Source organism: Panthera leo, chromosome A1, assembly GCF_018350215.1.
Source record: "Panthera leo isolate Ple1 chromosome A1, P.leo_Ple1_pat1.1, whole genome shotgun sequence".
Classification (NCBI taxonomy): Eukaryota; Metazoa; Chordata; class Mammalia; order Carnivora; family Felidae; genus Panthera; species Panthera leo.
In genome coordinates, this window is record NC_056679.1 from 212,228,637 (window position 1) to 212,249,966 (window position 21,330).

The window sequence follows — 21,330 nt, forward strand, 5'->3', positions numbered from 1 at the left end:
GGCACCATGAAAATTGTGATTATCCCTTTGGAATATGGAATAATCTCATGTTTACTTGTAGATATTTCTTTTGTCTATTTTTTCATATATTTTGAGAAATGAATATTTAGTTATCACTAACACATGCTAGTTTTCTGAAGATTTGAGCAGAGAACCCAAGTTGCTACAAGTAATTGTACATAACCACTTTTGACATATTTTCCTGGACCATAAAATTTAGGTCAGATTCCTTTGTTACATACTCTAATTGAATGGCATTTCCTTCATAACACTTATTGTTCATGTTATTAAAATAAAAACTGCCTTATAAATTTCTTCTTAAATAAGAGTATATCATGACTATTAATAAATGAGACTGTTTTTTAATTTTGTAACTTTTATAAGTTTATTTATTTTGAGAGAGAGCGAGAGAGAGCAGGTGAGGGGCAGAGAGAGGGAGAGAGAATTCCAAGGAGGCTCCTCACTGACAGTGCAGGGCTCAAACTCACCAAGTGTGAGATCATGACCTGAGCCCAAATCAAGAGTTGGACACTTAATTGACTGAGCCACACGGGTGCCCCCATAAATGAAACTGTTTTAATTTCACAAACACTACTTTCTTTCCAGGAAACTTGATGAGGGAATATATTTCTATGATAACATATGGAATGCAAGCATAAACCACTACTTAGAGAAATGCTGACATGCAATTATAGGAAGTTATATGAATTTGCTAATAGATCTTCCTTTCTATGGATTTATACTAGGATTGAATGCTTAGCCCTTGCTTCTACAACCAACAAAATGCCAAGTTTCTTGATGAAGAAATGACTGACCCAAGATTGATTGATTACACTACGTATATGTAGGTAAAAAGAAGGAGTGATGTACTTTCTAATTATCAAGAAATGTTTTGGGGAGAAAGTAGAATTTGAGGTAGACTTAGCCAGGATTTAGAATTGTATAAAGAAGGCGGTCATTACCAGTTAAAGCCCAGAGGAAGAAAAGAGTAGTATGGGTTGAGAAAAGAACAAGATTTCTGACTTTATGAGGGTTTGTGTAATGGTTGGTATCTAATACGTGGTAGGGGCTTGTTAACTATTTTTTTGAATGACTAAATGATTTCCAAATCATAAATTCCCCTTTTCCAAAATTAAATTCCATCCACTGCTTCCTGCTATAAGTATTCTTTTTGGTCAAAAATTTTTTTCCACCATGGTTATACATATCTGTGATCTATTCATTAGAGTATCTTGTCAGGTCAGCAAATTTTTATAGTCTAGTTAGGTCTTGTTTTTCCACTGCAAACCCATGTTAAGACATCATTCTCCATAGTAGTAGTCCAGAAATAGTCCAATTTGTCTTTACTTTTGAAGTGTGTTGTTTAGTAAGTTTAAGTTAAATTTCCTAGATCCTTCATTTTCAAATACAAACATGAATTCTGTTAACTGAGGCTATAAAGCCCCCAGTTACAAAGTGTCAGTTTGAACTAACTCTAGATTTCTGGATCATTAGTCCTGTTTCCTTCTTGCATTTCCCAGATTTTCCATTGCTTTTTCTATTAGGCTTTTTGTTGTTGTTGTTGTTGTTGTTGTTGTTGTTGCTGCTGCTGTTGTTAAACACAGAGTTGTTCCTCCTGCCCCTACCACCATGCACACACAGATGCCAGGAAGAAAGAAGTATGATTGATAGGAAAATGAAAAAAAGAATGTCTAAAATATTGGGATGAGATGACTGCTCTTGTCATCTAACAGAATTCACATTTCCTGCCCTGAATTATTTCTTCCCATCAAAATAGCAACAACTGTAATTCTAGCTAAGGATGTATGAGTGTGTGGGTGTGTGTGTGGAGGCAGTGGGAGATATTGGAAAGGACTAGAAAAAAAGAGGATATGAAACTTTTGTCATTTCCTGTTTGTGAATCTTTCTTTTGGTTATGGTGGTTGGAAGGGGTGAGAATCTTTGGACCTCTGTGGTGCTCGTGGTGATGATGGGGAGTGTCGAAACCATCAACTGAGCCAGTATGGCACATTGGATCAGAATTCTTTTGTGCTGGAGATAACATTAATAAATAATGGAAGGCAACCAGATGTGGAAGATGAGCAGAGTAATCATGTGTTTCACTTTCTTATCCTAGGTGACTCTTCTTTGTACATATAGTCCTGAATTTGGTCTTTTAGCTTCCATGTGAAACTAGTGAAATTTGAGAAGTTTTGATTTGTCAGAAAGGAAGTAGGGAGAGGTGAAAAAGAGATAAATGATGGGTATATCAAAATGCTATCCTAAGCACTACATTCAAATTTTCAAAATATTTATCAATTTGCATTTAAAAGATTTGTACACATATAGAAAAAAATAGTAGATCTTTGATTTGGAAGACATTTGGAAACAATAGGGATTTGTTTTTTCATGAACCAAGATAGATTTTTGGTTTTTCAAATGATTAATTGCCTTGAATTGCTTAAAAAAATTATTTTCCCACTTCTGTGATTTTCTCATGACACAATTTGAGGGAAATAGTATAAATAATATCCCTCTGCCAAATTTTAATTATTGAGTGGTACCTATTAAAAACAATTTTTTCGTGGATCTCTTCTTTCCCCTTTTCTGTAGGAATAAAAATTAAAATTTAAAAGTCGTGGCATTTTAGAATGCTAAAAATAACATCAACTCAACATTATTATATGAAACATCAAAAATTTTGGGAATATGGTATTTATAGATGTTCTGCATTTCAGTTATACATGATCCAAATTCAGTGTTAATGCTACTCTGCTTACAGTTTGATTTTGGATTTACTTCAATTTCTTTACCTTTCGTATTTCATTAAAGATACACTCTGACTTTCTAGTCCCTAGTAGTCCCTGATAACAGTCCCTCCCTGCTCTCTAAGAAACCTAGCCCCTTTTTAATGAAGTCCAGATCTGAGTTCACTAATCAATGTTCCCAGAAGCCATGCCTGCAGGTGGCTCTTCATTACCCTTTACTTCTGAACCAGGATGACCAGAAGTGGAATTCTTCAAGTGAATAGGTCCTTTTAGAGAATTCTTTCAACTATAGTTATGACTTTTTAAAAAAAATCTAAACATATAATGAAATCTCCTTTGGCTGTATAAAAGACCAGATTTTCAATTCAATATCAAGTAAAAGGGTTGGCATATTATGTATCAAATAAGTGCCACAGGAAAGCCTGGATTTTCTAAGATAGGAAGAAGTATGCAAATCCTTAATATCACTTGCATTAATGGGTTGCCAAGTTGTCATAAACCAATTATTCTTATTAAGTAATGAGTACATATTATGAAAATTCTTTCCCATTTTTGTCCCTTTATATAAATATCCTGTTAAAAGTTTTAGTCAAAACTGCTTTCTAGCAAGTGTTTATGATGTGATATGCTTTAGAAAAGCACCTCTTACTTGTGTTATGCTTGTAGTAAGCATTTTTCTTCTCTTGTTTTATCTAATATGTTTGAAAATTTTGTCTTTAAAAACATAAGTTTTCATTACGATAGGGATACTACATTATGACTTTCTTTTAATGGTTCATTCTTTTATTGACTTTAGTATTTACAAATATAAACTAATTCATATATTACATTTTAATGAAGTATAGCTATACTAGCACAAATTTAAGATTCCTACAAGACATTTATGAAGCTTGAAATCAGTGTAAGTTTGATTCATTTGCAAAATAGCAATTGAACACCTACTATCACTGTCTGAAATTATGTAAAATAAGATCTTTATTTTATTTTTTATCACCTCCTTCTGGAGTATTGAGTTTCATGAGAGCAGAACTTTTCATTTTTTTCAACTGCTAGATTCCTAGCATTTAGTAAGCTATCTATAAATATTTGCTGAATGAGTTCACTTATTAAAAAATGTTTATTGTGGGTCTATAATGTGCCAAATATCTAGGCACTGGTGATAACGTACTGAATAGGCCAATGTCCTGGGTTTTTTGAATTTACTTTCAAGTGGGAAGAGATAGATAATAACAATTAAATATGTATATGTCTGATGTTGATAAGTACTAAGAAGAAAAATAAAGGAGGGCAAGGGGATAGAGTATAGGGTGGGGAGAGAACTGCAATCTTGACTAGAGAAGTGAAGGCCTCTCCGAGAAGGTGAGAAATGGGTGATTGTTACTGCCCTGGTGCCACTGCCACTAGAAATACTGAAAGAAAATGTGAACGACCTAGTTTTTCACCATAAGGTGGTTATAATCTGAGGCATAGTCCAGACATATTACATATCGTATACTTAATGTACGAAGATAGTGCCATGCATACAGTGCTATGAAACAATGCTTGGAGAATGAAACACAGCCAGATATTTTTAGCGAATAAAGTTTATGGTGGTTGTGTGGTAGAGGAGTAGAGATAGGCTAAAAATATAGAACTGAGTCTAGGCTTTGAAGATTCTGCCAGATTAAGGACTTTGAGCTTCAGCCAGTATGTGGGGGTGGGGGGAACTGATGGTAGGTATTTAGACCTCAAAAAGGAACTCTTAGATTTGTATTCTAAAATAAAAGCTCAATGGAGGATGGGCAAGGGGGCATGAGATTGGGTGAGCTGATGTTTTAACAAAATATCTGATCAAAAATTACTTGAAATAACAGACTGTCAGTTGGGCTAAACCCTTTTTTCATCCAAATGAAGTATGTGTCAGAGGTGGAGGGGGGGGGTTACAAGATTTTTTTTTTCATTTTTTTAGTATGAAATTTATTGTCAAATTGGTTTCCATACAACACCCAATGCTCATCCCAAAAGATGCCCTCCTCAATACCCATCACCCACCCTACCCTCCCTCCCAACCCCCATCTACCCTCAGTTTGTTCTCAGTTTTTAAGAGTCTCTTATGCTTTGGCTCTCTCCCTCTCTAACCTCTTTTTTTTTTTTTTTTTCTTTAACTCCCCCGTGGACTTCTGTTAATTTTCTCAGGATCCACATAAGAGTGAAAACATATGGTATCTGTCTTTCTCTGTATGACTTATTTCACTTAGCATAACACTCTCCAGTTCCATCCACGTTGCTACAAAAGGCCATATTTCATACTTTCTCACTGCCACGTAGTATTCCATTGTGTATATAAACCACAATTTCTTAAAAAAAAATTTTTTTTAACATTTATTTATTTTTGAGACAGAGAGAGACAGAGCATGAACAGGGGAGAGGCAGAGAGAGAGGGAGACACAGAATCTGAAACAGGCTCCAGGCTCTGAGCGGTCAGCACAGAGCCCGACGTGGGGCTCGACCTCACGGACCATGAGATCATGACCTGAGCAAAGTCGGACGCTTAACCGACGGAGCAATTTTTTTATCCATTCGTCACTTGATGGACATTTAGGCTCTTTCCATAATTTGGCTATTGTTGAGAGTGCTGCTATAAACACTGGGGTACAATTGCCCCTATGCATCAGTACTCCTGTATCCCTTGGGTAAATTCCTAGCAGTGCTATTGCTGGGTCATAGGGTAGGTCTATTTTTAATTTTCTGAGGAACCTCCACACTGTTTTCCAGAGTGGCTGCACCAGTTTGCATTCCCAACAACAGGGCAGGAGGGTTCCCGTTTCTCCACATCCTCTCCAGCATCTATAGTCTCCTGATTTGTTCATTTTGGCCACTCTGACTGGCGTGAGGTGAGTGTGGTTTTGATTTGTATTTCCCTGATGAGGAGCGACGTTGAGCATCTTTTCATGTGCCTGTTGGCCATCTGGATGTCTTCTTTAGAGAAGTGTCTATTCATGTTTTCTGCCCATTTCTTCACTGGATTATTTGATTTTCCGGTATGGAGTTTGGTGAGCTCTTTATAGATTTTGGATACTAGCCCTTTGTCCGATATGTCATTTGCAAATATCTTTTCCCCTTCCGTTGGTTGCCTTTTAGTTTTGGTGATTGTTTCCTTTGCTGTGCAGAAGCTTTTTATCTTCATGAGGTCCCAGTAGTTCATTTTTGGTTTTAATTCCCTTGCCTTTGGGGATGTGTCGAGTAAGAAATTGCTGCGGCTGAGGTCAGAGAGGTCTTTTCCTGCTTTCTCCTCTAGGGTTTTGATGGATTCCTGTCTCACATTCAGGTCCTTTATCCATTTTGAGTTTATTTTTGTGAGTGGTGTGAAAAAGTGGTCTAGTTTCAACCTTCTGCATGTTGCTGTCCAGTTCTCCCAGCACCATTTGTTAAAGAGACTGTCTTTTTTCCATTGGATATTCTTTCCTGCTTTGTCAAAGATGAGTTGGCCATACTTTTGTGGGTCTAGTTCTGGGGTTTCTATTCTATTCCATTGCTCTATGTGTCTGTTTTTGTGCCAATGCCATGCTGTCTTGGTGATTACAGCTTTGTAGTAGAGGCTAAAGTCTGGGACTGTGATGCCGGCTGCTTTGGTCTTCTACTTCAAAAGTACTTTGGCTATTCGGGGCCTTTTGTGGTTCCATACAAATTTTAGGATTGCTTGTTCTAGCATTGAGAAGAATGCTGGTGCAATTTTGATTGGGATTGCATTGAATGTGTAGATAGCTTTGGGTAGTACTGACATTTTGACAATATTTATTCTTCCAATCCATGAGCACGGAATGTTTTTCCATTTCTTTATATCTTCTTCAATTCCCTTCATAAGCTTTCTAGAGTTTTCAGCATACAGATCTTTTACATCTTTGGTTAGATTTATTCCTAGGTATTTTATGCTTCTTGGTGCAATTGTGAATGGGATCAGTTTCTTTATTTGTCTTTCTGTTGCTTCATTATGAGTGAATAAGAATGCAACTGATTTCTGTACATTGATTTTGTATCCTGCGACTTTACTGAATTCATGTATCAGTTCTAACAGACTTTTGCTGGAGTCTGTTGGATTTTCCATGTATAATATCATGTCATCCTCAAAAAGTGAAAGCTTAACTTCATCTTTGCCAATTTTGATGCCTTTGATTTCCTTTTCCAGTTGCCATCCTTTGCCAATTTTGATGCCTTTGATGCCTTTTCTAGCACGTCCAACACCATGCTGATGCTAGAAACGTCCAACACCATGTTCAACAACAGTGGTGAGAGTGGACGTCCCTGTCGTGTTCCTGATCTCAGGGAGAAAGCTTTCAGTTTTTCCCCATTGAGGATGATATTGGCTGAGGGCTTTTCATAAATGGCTTTTATGATGTTTAAATATGTTCCTTCTATCCCAACTTTCTCGAGGGTTTTTACTAAGAAAGGATGCTGAATTTTGTCAAATGCCTTTTCTGCATCGATTGACAGGATCATATGGTTCTTATCTTTTCTTTTATTAATGTGATGTATCACGTTGATTGATTTGTGAATGATGAACCAGTCCTGCATCCCAGGAATGAGTCCCACTTGATCATGGTCAATAATTCTTTTTATATGCTGTTGAATTCGATTTGCTAGTATCTTATTGAGAATTTTTGGATCCGTATTCATCAGGGATATTGGCCTGTAGTTGTCTTTTTTTACTGGGTCTGTGGTTTAGGAATCAAAGTAATGCTGGCTTCATAGAATGAGTCTGGAAGTTTTCCTTCCCTTTCTATTTCTTGGAATAGCTTGAGAAGGATAGGTATTATTTCTGCTTTAAATGTCTCATAGTATTCCCCAGGGAAGGCATCTGGTCCTGGACTCTTATTTGTTGGGAGATTTGTGATAACTGATTCAATTTCTTTGCTGGTTAAGGGTCTGTTCAATCTTCTATTTCTTCCTGTTTGAGTTTTGGAAGTGTGTGGGTGTTTAGGAATTTGTCCATTTCTTCCAGATTGTCCAGTTTGTTGGCATGTAATTTTTCATACTATTCCCTGATAATTGCTTGTATTTCTGAGGGATTGGTTGCAATAATTCCGTTTTCATTCATGATTGTATCAGTTTGGGTCATCTCCCTTTTCTTTTTGTGAAGCCTAGCTAGAGGTTTGTCAATTTTGTTTATTTTTTCAAAAAACCAACTCTTGGTTTCGTTGATCTGCTCTACAGTTTTTTTAGATTCTGTATTGTTTATTTCTGCTCTGATCTTTATTATTTCTCTTCTTCTGCTGGGTTTGAGGTGTGTCTGCTGTTCTGCTTCTGTTTCCTTTAGGTGTGCTGTTAGATTTTGTGTTTGGGATTTTTCTTGTTTCTTGAGATAGGCCTGGATTGCAATGTATTTTCCTCTCAGGACTGCCTTTGCTGCATCCCAAAACGTTTGGGTTGTTGTATTTTCATTTTCGTTTGTTTCCATACATTTCTTAATATCTTCTCTAATTGCCTGGTTGACCCACTCATTCTTTAGTAGGGTGTTCTTTAACCTCCATGGTTTTGGAGGTTTCCAGACTTTTTCCTGTGGTTGATTTCAAGCTTCATAGCATTGTGGTCTGAAAGTATGCATGGTATGATTTCAATTCTTGTATACTTATGAAGGGCTGTTTTGTGACCCAGCATGTGATCTATCTTGGAGAATGCTCCATGTGCACTCGAGAAGAAAGTATATTCTGTTCCTTTGGGATGCAGAGTTCTAAATATATCTGTCAAGTCCATCTGATCCAATGTGTCATTCAGGGCCCTTGTTTCTTTATTGACCGTGTGTCTAGATGATCTATGCATTTCTGTCAGTGGAGTGTTAAAGTCCCCAGCAATTACCACATTCTTATCAATAAGGTTGCTTATGTTTGTGAGTAATTGTTTTATATATTTGGGGGCTCCGGTATTCGGCGCATAGACATTTATAATTGTTAGCTCTTCCTGATGGATAGACCCTGTGATTATATATAATGCCCTTCTTCATCTCTTGTTAACAGCCTTTAATTTAAAGTCTAGTTTGTCTGATATAAGTATGGCTACTCCAGCTTTCTTTTGACTTCCAGTAGCATGATAGATAGTTCTCCATCCCCTTACTTTCAATCATGAATGTGTCCTCAGGTCTAAAATGAGTTTCTTGTAGACAGCAAATAGATGGCTCTTGTTTTTTTATCCATTCTGATACCCTATATCTTTTGGTTGGGGCATTTAGTCCATTTACATTCAGTGTTATTATAGAAAGATATGGGTTTAGAGTCATTGTGATGTCTGTAGGTTTCATGCTTGTAGCGATGTCTCTGGTACTTTGTGGTCCTTGCAACATTTTACTCACAGAATCCCCTTTAGGGACCTCTTGTAGGGCTGGTTTAGTGGTGATGAATTCCTTCAGTTTTTGTTTGTTTGGGAAGACCTTTATCTCTCCTGCTATTCTGAATGACAGACTTGCTGGATAAAGGATTCTTGGTTGCAATTTTTTTTTTTTCTGTTCATCACATTGAAGATTTCCTGCCATTCCTTTCTGGAGTGCCAAGTTTCAGTAGATAGATCCATCATGAGTCTTATCAGTCTCCCTTTGTAAGTTAGAGCCTGTTTATTCCTAGCTGCTTTCAGAATTTTCTCTTTATCTTATATTTTGCCAGTGTCACTATGATATGTCGTGCAGAAGATCGATTCAAGTTACGTCTGAAGGGAGTTCTCTGTGCCTCTTGGATTTCAATGCCTTTTTCCTTCCCCAGATCAGGGAAGTTCTCAGCTATGATTTCTTCAAGTACGCCTTCAGTACGTTTCCCTCTCTCTTCCTCCTCTGGAATCCCAATTATGTGTATATTATTGGGTTTAATTGTTTCACTGAGTTCTCTAATTCTCCCCCCATACTCCTGGATTTTTTTATCTCTCTTTTTCTCAGTTTCCCCTTTTTCCATAATTTTATCTTCTAATTCACCTATTCTCTCCTCTGCCTCTTCAATCTGAGCTGTGGTCACCTCCATTTCATTTTGCAGCTCATTTATAGCAATGTTTAGCTCCTCCTGACTGTTTCTTAGTCCCTTGATCTCTGTAGTAATGGATTTTTGCTGTACTCAATACTTTTTTCAAGCCCAGCAATTAATTTTATGACTATTATTTTAAATTCATTTTCTGTTACATTGCTTAAATCGTTTTTGATCAGTTCGTTAGCTGTTGCTACTTCCTGGAGTTTCTTTTGAGGATAATTCTTCCGTTTCGTCATTTTGGATACTCCCTGGAGTCGCACGGAACTGCAGGGCTCTTCCTCTGTACTGTCTGGAGTAACTTGTGTTGGTGGGTGGGGCCGCAGTCAGATCTGATGTCTGCCCCCAGCCCACCCTTGGGGCCACAGTCAGACTGGTGTGTACCTTATCTTCCCCTCTCCCAGAAGCAGGCCTCACTGTGGAGTGGTGTGGCCCCTGTCTGGGCTACTTGCACACTGCCAGGCTTGTGGTGCTACTTCGATGGGATCTGGTGTATTAGCTGGGGTGGATCTGCGAGGTGCATAGGGGCGGGAGGGGCAGACTCAGCTCGCTTTGCCTTTGGTGGTCAGCTTTGGGAGAGGCCCCTCTTCCGTGGGTCTCTCGTCTACACTTGGCTCCAGAGAGCCCGTTTTGCTAGTCTTCTGGTGGTTTTCTGGGCTATTTAGTCAGATATGGGTGTAATCTAAGTGGTCAGCAGGACGTGGTGAGCCCAGCATCTTCCTATGCTGCCATCTTCCTCCTCCTGCAAGATTATTTTTAATTCTAGAACTGTATCGTTCTATGAGTCATAAGAAATAAAGTAAATAATATGTGATGATAAAAATTCTAGCTGAGATGCTAAAATCAAGAGAAAGATAAGAATAAAGATTTATAATCTTATAAAATTATTATAATTTGTGCAGGGGAAACAGTTTGTCTATTTACACTTACTTTTCCTCTTTTAATCCACATGGTGTCATTTTTTACATGTGTTTTATGAGAGAAATTATTTTTCTTTCATAGGCAATAGTGATGACTCACTTTATCCCTTTTGAGTATTAGAGGCTCTGATTTCATTCAGGAGATTTTCTTATTCACCAGAGTGTATTAGACATTTTTTTCTAGTTTGAACTTGCCTGGGGAAAAAATTTCATAAATATATTAGCATTGCTTATACTACCCTCACATACAAAATTTAGTTAGCAAAAACTCAACTTGATGAGGAATCTGTAGTAGTTTTCCTAGGGCTTTCGGAACAAAGTGCCACAGACTGGGTGGCTAAAACAACAGATTTTTTTTTGTCTCACGGTTCTGGAAAGTAGACATCTAAGATCAAGGTATAGGAGAGGTTGGTTCCTTATGAGGGCAGTGAGGAAAATATCGGTCCAGCCTGTCTTCTTGGCTTGCAGATGACTGTCTTCTTCCTGTTTCTTCATAGGTCTTCCCTGTGTGTGTCTGAATTTCTTCTTCTTGCAATGAGATGGTAATATTGGATTAGGGCTTCTTCAAATGACCTTATGTTAAGTAACTTGATTACCTCTGTTAATGACCCTGTCTCCAAATATGGTCACATTCTGAGGTTTTGGGTTTAGAGTTTCAACATACAAAGTTTGGGGAGTGGAGAGGACACAATTCAGCTCATAGCAAAGTCTAAATATTTTTCTTTTTTCTCCATATCTCCAGTATCCCTAAGGTGACAATTTTAGTTTAAGTGACCTCTCTCCTTTCACAGGAACTTCTGGTTTCTTGCTTATCATCACTTTTCCTCATTAGCAAGGCCATTAAATATCTGGCTGCATATTACTGAAAATTTTGGGGGGGTAATTTGCTTATAGTCTTCACTAATTATTTTAGCTTACAGTCACGTTTCCTTCTCTGATTTTCTGTAGGACAGCCATGTATAATTTAGTACTTTAATCATGAGCTTATTTTTTAAATCGTGGGCTTTTTTTTCTTCATTGCAGATTTGTAAATGTTTTTTCAAGAGTTTGCATATCTCGAAAGCTGGTATGTTTCTGGTGTTTTTTTTCTCTGTTCTTCAAAATATTTAGCATAATTTCAGGTCCCCAGTTGGTACTTGAGGAATTTGTTTACAGACACACTGTAATGTAGTTACCCCAGATTTTTAAATGAGAGCTGTGGAATCTGAATTATGAAGCTTGTAGTAGGAAAAGGCTAAACTGGGGGAGATAAATGGCATAATGTAATGGAAAATGAATAGAATATTTGTGTTTGAATACTGACTCTGCTGTTTGCCCACTTTGTGACTTTAGAAAAGTTACTTATCCTCTCTGAACCACTTCCTCATCAGTAAAATAGGGATATTATTAACAGCTAGCTCATAAAATTACTGTGAAGATTAAATAGGATGCATGCAGTATTTGGGACAATGTTCAGCATTTGTGATTCAATCATAAAATGCATATTACTATATTCATACTTTAACATTTCTGAATTCAGAATGTACCATATAATTAGTGCCAAAGAAAATTTGCCATCCTTCAGACAGGAAATTGGGTGTAACATAGTCCTTATATCTATATCTGTGGACTTACTCATGCAGAGAATATAACTACTCACCCAGTTGTTGCTTTGTACTAATAGCATAAGCTTAAATTTGGATGTCTAATTATTGCTTCAAATGTTTTCAGAAGGATTATGTTATGATCCTTTGACATAGCTTAGACATCAATAGTTATTGTGGAGTAGAAGATCACCTATCAGACGCCATATAATTCGATTAAAGACAATAGAAGTTTTCATATTTTTTTGAAATTAATTGTATAATTTTCAGAATTAGTAACAGTTATATTACCAGTTCAGGAATAATGAAGAACAAACACTAAAGCTAATCCTATGGAAATAGTCAACCCAAACTGCAGGACATTCTGCAAAAGAACTGCTCTTAAAATATATCAGTCTCAGGAAAAGCAAAGAAAGTTGAGAAAGTATTTAGGACTAAAGGAGGCTAAACTGGCACGACAACTAAATTGAATGTATCCTTCTGGATTGAATCCTGAATTAGAAAAAATAAAATTACTGTAAAGGATAGCACTGGGATAAATGGTAAAATTTGGTATGGACTTTTTTTCTTAATGTTTATTTATTTTAAGAGAGAGATAGAATGGGGGATGGTAGAGAGACAGGGAGAGGGAGAGGGAGAGAATCCTAAGCAGGCTCCTCACTGTCAGCGTACAGCCCGATGCGGGGCTTAAACTCACAAACTGTGAGATCTTGACCTGAGCCGAAATCATGAGTTGGACACTTGTAACTGAGCCACCCAGGTGCCCCATGGTGTGGACTTTTTGATAATAATATGGTATCAATGTTAAATTTGCCATTTTTTTACTATTATACTTACTAGATTTATATAATATTATTGAATATTGTAATTCATCTAATTATGCTGAATTATTTAAGAGTTGTCACAGATTGAGTTCCCAGAAAGTTTATGAGAGGCCATCACTTGTGTAGAGTGAGAAAGTAGAATTAGGTTGAGACTGGCACTGCAATGCTGCCATAACAGAGAACTCAGCTGATGAGACAAGTCGCTCTGAAGCTGAGATGGCCTTATTGGGCTGTCCTGAATTTGAGGCCAGCAGGGAAGACGTTTATATCATTGCTTCGGCCAGTCATTGGGTATAAGATGTACCAGGGAAGAGTGTATGACCTTTGTCAAGGTGGGTCTCTTTAGCCAAGGATAGTTTCAGAAGGGGACTCAGTTGCAAGCTATTCATTGCCAAACTCTTGTACGTGTCAGACCACAGTGTCCACTCTGGTCATGGTATTTGCAGTTTACTCTAAAATGACTCTGCAAATGACATATTCTATAAAAATATAAATAAAAACAAGAATAGAGTATATTATGCTAAGCAAAATAAGTCAGTCAGAGAAACACAAATATCGTATGGTTTCACTCATATGTGGATTTTAAGAAACACAACAGATGAATATGAGGGAAGGAAAGGAAAAATAAGGTAAAAACAGAGAGGGAGGCAAACCATGAGACAAATACAGAGAACAAATAGAGTTGCTGGAGGGCAGGTGGGGGGATGGGCTAAATGGGTGATAGGCATTAAGGAGGGCACTTGTTATGATGAGCACTGGTGTTATATGTAACTGATGAATCACTGGGTTCTACTCCTGAAACTAATACTACACTGTATCTTAACTAACTTGAATTTAAATAAATTAATTTTTAAAAAGGAATGTGGAAAAGCAGGAAAGGGAAAGTTAAAATTGGCAAAATACTAAATAACTGGTAAAACTAGGTGAAGAGTATACTGTTCTCAATTTTTCTGTAGGTTTGAATTTTTTATTTGCAAGAACTCAAAAGCTTAAAAAATGAAATTCCCTGATGATTCCAATATACCACCAAACCAGGGGACTATAAGACAGAGTCATATTTAGAATTCATTTCAGCTCTAAAATGATGGGACTCTATGACATGATCAGATAACTCATGAAGCATTTGCTTGGACTCTTGATTCTACAGAACCACAGCATACTTCCTCTGTGCTTTTTTTTTTTTGACATGAGTTTGCAAACTTTGATGAATATTATTCAATTAAGTTGGCTTGAGGAATTGTGACACCAAAGTGGGATTGAAAAACCAAAACTGTTCTTTTTTTCCCCATTTTGTTGATCAACAGTACACAAGTTTCTGTTAAAGATAAATCATTCCACATTTGTGGAAAAACAGAGAAGCTAAGAATATATTATGTAAATTTAAGATAAAGTTACTGGATCTTTCAGTTAGTAAAATTCTGTTGTGGTCGATACATACTGTCAATACTTTCTTGAAAGACTGCTCCAAGAGAAGCAGATATCTTTGTCTTTATTAAAAGTCAAAGGAATATGGCAGGCAGAGATAAATTTATCTCTTTAATTGTGAAATCTTTGAGATACTTATTATGAAATAGTTTTTAAAATAAACAATATCTTAAAGATTTAAAATAAACAGTATGTCTTTGTTGTCTTGTATCTTTATCTCATTGGACTGAAATGTATCTGAAATACCCCTGGTTTTAGGTTTGATGATGGTCATGTCTTCCCACTTTGTTCTCAATGTTAAATTGAAAAGAATACTAAGAATGGTTGTTTCCTTATGAAAGGTTGGGTGGCTCCTTTATTACAGGGATCTTGAATGCATTCAACAAACATTTTTTTGAGAATAGGCTCTGAAGCCAGTCTGCCTGGATCTGAATTCCAGTTTTAACACATAGCTGCATGTCTTTGGGAAAATTACTTAACTGCTGTGTGTCTCAATTTCCCCATATATAAAATACAGGTAATAATAGTACCTATGTTATCGAGTTGTTTTGAAGATTCACTGAGTTAAAATATGTAGAATGCCTGACATGTAAGTGCTTAATAACTATTGGATGTTATTATTGTCATCATTACTAGGTATCTACATTCTGTACTAGACTCATATATTTTAACTTATATCATTATTATTTCATTGATTTTCTAAAAATGTAGATGCAAGTTAAGTAATTTTAAACCTGAAATTATCTAGGTCTTCTAGTTAGTAAGTTGAAGAGCTGGAATTCAAAGTGCAAGCCCAGTTTCTTTTCACCATTGTGGACTCATGGGTAGGTGAATGTATTTCTCTACCATATGCTACAGATATGTGTATCTGTGTACATTGTTTCCTATCAGATTAGAAGTCATTAAGAAAGAATTCTATTTTTTATTCATATTTGTGTCCCATGCAATACCTAGTTTAGTGCCTTGAAGATAGCAGTTGTTCAGTGATTATTTATCCCCCAAATTCCTAAACAAAAGTACTATTGATTCTTAAAGGATAGTTGATGCTTGTATTTTGGTTTTACATATCTCTATTCCCGCATTTAGTAAGGATGCAGCAGATCCATTTAAGCTTCTCACAGGGAATTGGCAAATCTGAACTTTGCTCTTTCCAACAATGAAGTTTAATGGTTCTTTGATTCCACTATGGTTTTGTGTGAAACAAGCCTCGTTCTTTGCCTTTACATAGATTATTGTTAAAATGTTAGTGTGACTAAGCTTGGTAATTATTTCCTGATTCATAGTTAGATCTTTTGATTTAACTAACTTTACAGCTTTGTATTATTATTCTATGAATTTATTGCCATTTAGATGATATCCTGACATTTCTTTGGACTTCATTTACCTTATCTGCAATATAAAGAGGTCAGATTAGATGGACATCTAAAATATGACTATAAATTATTGCTTTTTATTAGAAGAGAACTAATGGGAACTAATTACAATGGGAACTAATTTATTTCCATACCAACCAAGGCTATTTACTTTCAGATTAACAAATCAGATGGATATTAGTTTCGCTTGGTTGTTTGAGTCCTGCTGATTGGTTTTTGTCAAGAAGTTCAGTATTCTGAATGTGTTGCTTATGGGACCATTTAGGTGAACTGGTGAGAATTGATTAATTATTGATTTTAATATGAATTATCTGAATATCTTGATCAAATTTGTCAATGTACTTCACCTTAAACACAATATAGACAGACTCATCATTAGGATCCAAGCTATGAATTGTATCCCTCTCTCTTTTCTTTCCTCATTCTTTCTCCTCACTCTTCCCTTTCTCCTCATACCCTCTTTCTGCCTTCCTTCCTTTCTCCCTCCTCTCTTTTCTTCTCCACTCCTTTATTTTCTCCTTATGCTTTCTTTTCTTCCTCCCACCCTTCCTTCCTTCATTCATTTCTTCCTTCACAAGTTTAGTGAGAACTCATTGCCAGAAACTGTGCTCAATACTTAGCGTTCAGTCCTTAAATAATAACTGCCCTTGTCCTCAAGGAGTCTAGCCCAGTAGGGCAGACACTTTTTAAAAAAAAAATGGATACTAATTGTGAAATAAGTTGGTAAGTATATCAATATCAAAAACATTGGTACATGCTGGTAGGGCTAGATAGGGTTTAGGATTAGGAAATACATCCCAAATGAGGTGATAAGTGGATTGGAACTAGCCAGGCAAGGATGAGTCATGGTACTAGAAGGGGAAATTGGGTACCTTAGAAGCAGAACAAGGTTGCAGTGGCACAAGGTCAAGAGACAGTGGTGTGGAAGCTAAAGTTAAACAGGGAAGTTAGGGGAGATGAGGCTGCAGAGTAGGGAAAGACAGAGATCCTTCTGTGATCTCATTTCATATAAAGTAGCTTGCACTTAATATTGTGGATGAGATGAAACCACTGATGATAGTTTAAGCTCTATGGTGACCTAGTGAGAATCTTTTTTAGGAGCAATGAATTCCATTTGATTCAAGCACCTAGATTTATCTGATTCTCAAGTGTGACTAAAATCATGGTTTCTGATTTTATAAAAGAGGGATGCTAATTTATAATTTATAGTCCATAAAGATAATGAAATTGATCTGTGTCTCAAAAAGTACATTTATTAACATTAATAAATGGTGTTTAATGTGCATTAATTAACAATAGTGGGATGCCCTGCTTTAAGGAAATCTGATCTATATTAAGGCAAATTTGCAAATCAGAAAAATTGGAGAAGTATTGATAGTACTTTTTGGTGTTTTCCCCCCCTTTAGAAAGCAGAGAAAACTTCCTCTTAAGTAGCGAGTTCCTTTTGTGCATTTTGAAAAGTAAATTTTTATACTGAATTCATTAGGAAAAATAAGTTACATAAAATGAAGTTCATTTAAAAGACTGTTAAGGATGTTTATGGAATATAAAAAGTCATAATCTCTATTTTTGAGAAGGTTACAATCTAATGATAAAACAGTCTCTTCACACCAACAGAATATCTGTTGCCTCCTTTTTTCCCTCAGTTATTCGTATTTGTTCTTTTTTTTTTTTTTCTGGATAGAATTGAAAAACACTGAATGGCAAAACAGAGGGCTTCTCATTTGTTAGCATTCCCTACATGTCACCCTCATTTAGAAGTCAATTTCTAATTTTTACAGAGAATCTACTGTTGCAAGAAGAATGTGTGTTCATTAGGGAACTTTTTGGGTAAGAGCAATTAGATTTAATTCTTGAACTTTAAGACATAAAGCTTGTAGAGGGCACTGAGGCAAAGCAGTGATAGGTGGTCAACATATGTAATTTATTTGGCACTGAACCATCTAGAAACAACTCAACACACTAGTTAGGGTTTCACATCTGATTGGCATATACACCTTTCTCTTCTTTGAGTTTCATGATTGTTCTTTAGAACCTTAAAAAGAATACTAGGTACATTAAACAAAAATATGCCTATCCAAACATTTTTGAGAGGCCAACCCAGCCTATCAAATTAAGGTTCTTGACTTATGCTTGCTTCTCTTAGTATAACACCCATATGGTTTGAGGGAAAACCTGCCCTTTATTTTTTTTTTAATTTTTTTTTAACATTTATTTATTTTTGAGACAGAGAGAGACAGAGCATGAACAGGGGAGGGTCAGAGAGAGAGGGAGACACAGAATCCGAAACAGGCTCCAGGCTCTGAGCTGTCAGCACAGAGCCCGACGCGGGGCTCGAACTCACGGACCGCGAGATCATGACCTGAGCTGAAGTCGGACGTTTAATCGACTGAGCCACCCAGGCGCTCCAAACCTGCCCTTTAAAAAACAGGGAAGACTTTCATGGTTTGGTTTGTCAAACTTCTTGTAGTGCTCTGAATTCCATTAAAACCTCCCATCCAGTTTTGCTAAGTGCTCTTTTCCTCACTTAAAATGCCCACATGTTTTACTCCATGTGTTTCATATTCATTTAGACATCTCACATAGCTGGAGTCTAAGAACTACTTAGTCTCCAAAAAGACCTTTCCTACTAGCATTTGGTTCTTAGAAATAGAAAGTTAGACTTTGCCAAATGCAAATGAACTCCAGACCTTTGTTTTTCTTTTCTTTTCTTTTTTAAATATGAAATTTATTGTCAAATTGGTTTCCATACAACACCCAGTGCTCATCCCAAAAGGTGCCCTCCTGGTGCAGCCGCTCTGGAAAACAGTATGGAAGTTCCTCAAAAAATTAAAAATAGATCTACCCTATGACCCAGCAATAGCACCGCTAGGAATTTACCCAAGAGATACAGGAGTGCTGATGTATAGGGGCACTTGTACCCCAATGTTTATAGCAGACCTTTATTTTTCAAAGGGGCTTTGTAAAACTGGGAAAAACCTCCATGTCCCTATTCTTATTCTTGAGATATTCAGGTATGGTAGCCTTTCTCAAAGTGTGTTCTCTTCATATCACAATCCCACAGGGTTGTTAAAAATGCCTCTTTGTGGGTCCCAACACAAATTTACTAAATTCAAATTCCTGCTTGTTTTACATAGTGTGATTCTTTGGAATGTACTAAAGACATACAGTAGCTCCTCAGTAAGTTTTAACTATCATCATCTAAATGCTTTCCAGACATCTTTTTGCTTCTTGATTTTCAGCTTTAGGTGTTAAATCCTATTATTAATCCTTGTACTACATAATCTTTAAACTCTTTGTTCTGAGAGTCTGTGATTCCATATGGAGTGGTTTTCAATGAGGAAAGATTATTGGTTAAGAGTTGCATCCACTCTTGGCTGTGTTTTCTAAGAGAAACTTAGCTTCAAAAGTAGACTTTTAAAATTTATCATGGACTATTTAGTTTACTATTGTATCTCCAGCACCAAGTATGGTACTTGGCACATAGTTGATGCTCAGTTATAATAACAGTAATATTGTTGAATGAATAAATGAAATGAGTAAATATTACAAAATATGCTACTTACTCACTCATCCGCTCCTAGATCTGCTGTAATTCACAGATTAACCTCAACTGTTAAATTTTGGTCATTAGTCTTCTGAACAGTTTAACAACTTAGAAAATCAAGTTATAACTTGTATAAAAGGCTCTAACAACAGTTTTCAACTTTAGTTTACTATTTTAATAAATGTACTGAGTGAAGAAACACCTGGTTGGGTGCCATTTTTTACTTTATCAGAAATTAAAAGAGGATTGGTAGTGTATTTCATGGATAGAGTTTAATATGTTTATATTGGGGGATTATGTGAATTCTTAAATTTGAATTTTTAAAAATATTGTTAAAGAAGAAGTAAGTGGAAGAGGTGATTTAAGTCTGGGTGGTTGTAGAGAGAAGGAACTGGGAATGAATATGGGGAAGGAGATTAAAGTTGCTTAAAAAAATCCCACTGCTACATAAACCCTAATAGGGTGAAAGTGCTCACAATAACTTGTTAATTTTTTTCATTAAGAAATATTTAGAGCCATGGGGTGCGTGAATGCTCAGTCAGAAGAGTGTGTAACTCTTGATCTTGGGATCATGGGTTTGAGCCCCAGGTGGGATGTAGAGATTACTTAAATAAACTTAAAAAAAAAAAATATCTAGAGCCAGTTATGAATTGTTGTGACCTCTTTGTTGTATTATATGCTCAGAAGTAAATGTAGTCTTTTAAAAACTTATTTCTGGGAATCAGGAATAAGAAATCCTTTGGTTCTTTGTTGTCACAGCTACTCATCAACCACTAATTCTGGAATTAGCCTGTTTGTTATCGTGTTATGATAGTACTCAGTATTTGAAAGTTGGATGAGGTAAAGAAAATACTGCTTTCTCTTTGTTGTAAGTCATGTACCGATTTTTGATGTAACTATAAAATCAGTAAAAAATAAGAGTTTCTAGGCACAAACTAAATGTTACCATTTTTATTTGATAGTTACATCAGTTATAGGTAAGGCAATCCAACCCTGTACCTTACCTATATTTATGTTGAGTCTATATAATTCATTGAGCACAGCACAGATATACTTCTGGGAGACGGAGGCATTAATTTTGTTGTTATTGTGGCATTAGAATGAGTTTTGACTTTGAAGAATCAGAAGTAAATATAGGACTGAAATCCAGGCTTTTTCAAATTACCTTTATACCTTGAGATTTTATTTAATCTCTTTGTGCTCTAGTCAAGTAGGAAAAATACAATGGGAATAATGCTGTCTTCCCTATTTTATAAGGTAGTATTGAAAATAAGAGTGAAGTAAAGCCTGTACTCTTTAAAAATTAAAACATTGTGTGAATCTAAGATTGTGCTATTATTAAATGTTTTGGCTAATGCTGATAGTAATTTACAACAAGCAGATCATTTATATTTTCAGTCCCCGTCATGTTTGTTAGGATTATAGAGGCACAGATGTAATAATATTGGAAAATTATAGATATTTCTCAGACGTATTTTTCAAAAGCAACTACATTTCTGGAAGAAGTGTAGAAAGTGATTCATCCATACTGTGGAAAATGTATTTTTCCCTAAAAATAAGAATTCATTTGTTGGGCATGTAATCAATAAATTCTGATTAAAACCAGTTTAGCACTTTGTTTTTTAATCATCTTTTTCAGCTACTGGTTTTTGGCCACTTATTTTTTTAAGTTTATTTATTTTAGAGAGAGGAAGAGGGAGAGAGTGCACGCAAGCAAGCACCAGTGGGGAAGGGGCGGAAAGAGAGGGAGAAACAGAATCCCTAGCAGGCTCCACTCTGTCAGCACAGAGCTCAATACGAAGCTCCATCCCTTGAACCGTGAGATCGTGACCTGAGCTGAAATTAACAGTCCAATGCTTAACTGACTAAGCCACCCAGGAGTCCAGTCCGTGTCACTTATTTATTGTGTAGTTATTGTTTTTCCATGTGTGTGC

General features: G+C 36.2%; 1 long non-coding RNA gene across 1 annotated transcript in view; it reads left to right on the forward strand.

Moving 5' to 3' along the window:
* LOC122227775 overlaps positions 1-839 on the forward strand; it is a 151,915-nt gene extending 151,076 nt beyond the window's left edge. The window contains exon 5 of the long non-coding RNA XR_006206220.1: positions 747-839. This is a non-coding gene — a long non-coding RNA (uncharacterized LOC122227775). The remainder of the gene's footprint in view (positions 1-746) is intronic.
* Positions 840-21,330: the final 20,491 nt, after the last annotated feature.